The sequence below is a fragment of the Pteropus vampyrus genome, unplaced genomic scaffold, assembly GCF_000151845.1.
Source record: "Pteropus vampyrus isolate Shadow unplaced genomic scaffold, Pvam_2.0 Scaffold339, whole genome shotgun sequence".
NCBI classification, from domain to species: domain Eukaryota; kingdom Metazoa; phylum Chordata; class Mammalia; order Chiroptera; family Pteropodidae; genus Pteropus; species Pteropus vampyrus.
Window position 1 is genome coordinate 1,011,557 of NW_011889120.1, and position 3,892 is coordinate 1,015,448.

Here is a 3,892-nt window from a genome sequence, read left to right on the forward strand (position 1 = left end):
TCAGTGCTGGTATTCTCGTACCCTTGGACCTTGCCAAGAATATATGGCTTTTTAAAACTACAAGGCAAGAAGAACAATGCTTTTGGAAGAGGAAAATACATTCACCCTGTTACCCTGAGAATCTCCACCATCCAAACTTTCAAGCTGTATCCATCTTCCAGAAAGGTGACAGTAACCTGCTCATGAGGAAAGACAACCTACCTACCAATGGGGCATAAACCTGATCCATTTGCAGTGCTGAGGGGTTCCATTTTCATGAAGAATGATGACCCACTCTTCTCAATTTGCATTGCAGTTTTAATTTGACTAACTTAGTTCTTTGCATTCAATGTTAGCACACTATTTTGTGAATCCATCCCCAGGCCAAATTTTCTAAAAGCCACAAGAAAACCATAACAGCAACAAAAACCTAAACCCATGCTATGTAGTTAGAACATTTTTTTTTCAGCGGTTTTCTAGCAAAAAAAAAAATTGTTATTTAGTGACATGGTTCCTAACAACCTAGAGGCATAACCCAGAGGCATCCAGAATCTTCAAGAAGTCCTCAAAGGAGGTTAACTATTTCCCTTGCCTGCTCATAACTGAGCTTAGTGTAGGCTCAACATATTCAGTCATCTGTTTCCTGTTCAGTTTACTTCTCCAGCTTGAAGCATCATTTGTTAATTTAAATGAATAAAACACTCTCTAAACTGTTTGTTTCCAAAGAAAACCAACATAACCGTAGTTGAAGTGAAACCTATATAGACCTAGCTGCTGGCAGCGCTGTGAGAATATAGCCTTCCACTCTCAGCCACTTCGGGACTGCGTCAGTTTCAGAGAGATGCCTCATTCAAGACCTTATTCCTTCTTGTGGTAGTGACGGTGTTCTGTTACATATTTAAGAACTGACTCTCCAATAAAATGAACAAATAAACCCTGATTTGTAACTTTTGTGATTAATTTCTAATTTTCGTATTGTAAGCACTCCCTCCACTGCTGATTTCAAGCTACTGATGATGTGACTGTCTTCACTGAATGCGGAGCTGGGAATGCATGCAATCGGGTCAGCCAGGATGAGCCCGCTCCAGCATAGCACTGCAAGGTGGCCCATATCCAAAGACTGATTATGTGGGAGTAGAAAGGCCTGGCTAACTTACGACAACTCAGAAGGGACTTTCCTGGGGTTGGCTGAGGCTGTCAGTCTAGCATCGCACATAGCTCAACCTTTCCATCTACCTAATGCTGCTCCTTCCCCCCCACCCTCCCCTCCACGAGGACATTGTGGAGTGTCCAGAACGACACTCCTTAAGCAGTATCCTGCATCCTAAATTCTGTCTGCCTCCTGGGAAACCCAACCTGTGACAATCACGTTTTTCATCTCCATGGGTGCTGCCATAGATCTATTTCCTCCTGCTCTAAAGAAGAAATTTCACATGCTTTCCATACTTTTTGTAAAACAGATAATTCAATTTAAATATTAATGGCAGGGCATCAGATTTGTAAAGAATACTATTGTAATTACAGTTACAGATTTTTCGATAAGCTAAAAGAACCCTTCATAGGACACAGAAACATTCTCTAAAGTCTGAGATTCTTGAGTCAGAAATCACACATATAGGATACTGTTATAATGCAAAATACCGTCTACCCTTCTGCAATCGCAGGAAACAAAGAACAATTTTCTTCATCCTATTGTGATAAAATTTATTTCATAGGCAGCTAGAAGTGTTTGCTATGTCAAGGCTGACCACTGGAAATACACAAACTAACACCACGGAGAAAAATATAAAGCTGGAGTAGCCTAAAACTTTCAATATAAAAAGAAAGGGCAGAAAAGGAATGTTAACAAATGGTCTGTGGCACACGTAATGCTATGCACCTACACTTTGATCTTGTTCACAAAACTCTTTTGGGTCTGGTGCCGATTCTTGCTATATCTGTGTCACCCCTGAGGGCACAGATCACTCCGTTCACAAGAAACACCTTGAAATTGTGTGAGGTCTCTACCTAGGCTTACCCTATAGCCACTTGTAGTTCCATGCCACTCTTGAGCACACAAGTGTCATTCTGGAAACTCTGTGTAGCTGTGGCCTCATAACACTAAACACGCTCCAAATCTCTATACGCAACCCACAGTCACCTTTATTATGGTGGGTTGCTGCCTCTCTGGGACTCATGAGGCATAACTACAATTAGATTCATGGATTCCCTGAGGTTTGTTTACAATCTCACTTCTCTTCTGCTGCACTCAATCACACTATTATAAATGGGGCTGTTTGCAGAACTTGAGGACATAAAATGGCACGAGAGAAAGAGAACTAGATGAGCTCAAAGGGTACCTATGTTGAGAGGCATAAAGTAAAACAAAAATGAGTTAGCACTTAAAATTCTGTTTAGAATGATTATTAATATTTGTAGGGGACCCAATGGGTCTGGTTATTACCCATGGAGACTGTCCCCCAGGAACTAATGTACTTAAGGGCCATATCAGATATATGGAGATACTCAGACACACACAATAGCTTTGTTATTTATTATGTCAGCATGTGTGTGTAAGAAATGTCGTATCTAAAACTAAGGTTAAAAAAATCATGGGGTGAGGCAGCAGGGGACAAGAATGATAACAATTCAGACTGTTGGACTGATTGCAGTATCCTTTCCCCCTGTCTCCAAGCTTAATTGACACCTTCTTTATGATTCCCCAGCCAGCAGTTATCTATTCCCTCTGCAAATGAACTTCACTCTCTTTGTACTTCTCTTAATACAGGCAAATTCCTATCATAAACAGTATTTGTGAGTTTACATTGTTTTGCCCTTACTCAATAAGCTTTCCAAGGGTAGGATCCATATGCGATTCTGCATGTCATTTCCCTCACCTAGTATCTTGCCCTCTATATGTAAACAGTGTATATCTGTGAAGAAATGAAACAATGACAGTAGTAATTTAAGGTTGATTGCAATGCAGCTTTCAGGAGTAGCAGGCAGAGGGACCTCATAACTAGGGTCAAAAGTACTCTTCTACTGTGAGATCTAAGCAATGGAGTGCAAAGCTTCATCACTGAATTCAAGTGGAATTGCCCATTAGAAATGAACTATGCAAATACTGAGGTCCTGTGTCAGTTTGAATCCTAGTTTTTGACATTAATTAATTTATTGACCTAGTTAACAATGATGGAAAACTAAAAGAATTGCTCGCGCACTATATAAATTGATAAAAATGCATTTGCCTCCATGATTATCCATTTTTAAAAAGGAAAATGGAAGGATCATATGAATAACAATGGCAATAGCAACCATGTGGCCATCTGTCTTGAACTCCTGTAGTGTATTAGAAAATTTACATATTAGTTCATTAACTATCAGGAAAAAAGTTATAATAGTCCATCTATTAACAGAAACATTACCTTATAGACAAGATCGCCTAGGTTTATAACAGAAGAGTTTGCCAAGAGAAAGAGAGTCGAGATTACTAATGAAATACTCTTTTGTTGCCCTCCTTCTAGACTGGTGTTTGCCTACAACACGTCTGCCTCATGGGGTGAAGGGACTACACTGTACTAGGGAGCTGCAATACAATTCCTGCAGAAACTCTCCAGTTCCTACAAGCACTGCAATTTCACCTCGAATGAGTGGCATAAGTCGATTCTACACAAAGAAATTAGACACAGCAGGGCTGCATGTGGGTAACTGAGAGATATGAGGATATAACACAATACATATGCTTATAGTTTATTTAGATCAAAACTAATAAATTAACTTCCATTCAGCTTACAAATCTTTTCTATTACTACTATATAACCATAGTTATATAGTAGTAATAGAAAAGGTGACAACACTGCTAGGTACAACGAGCATACCTTTGTCATTAATTTTTTAAAAATATATTTTATTTATTTATTTATTTGTTTGTTTG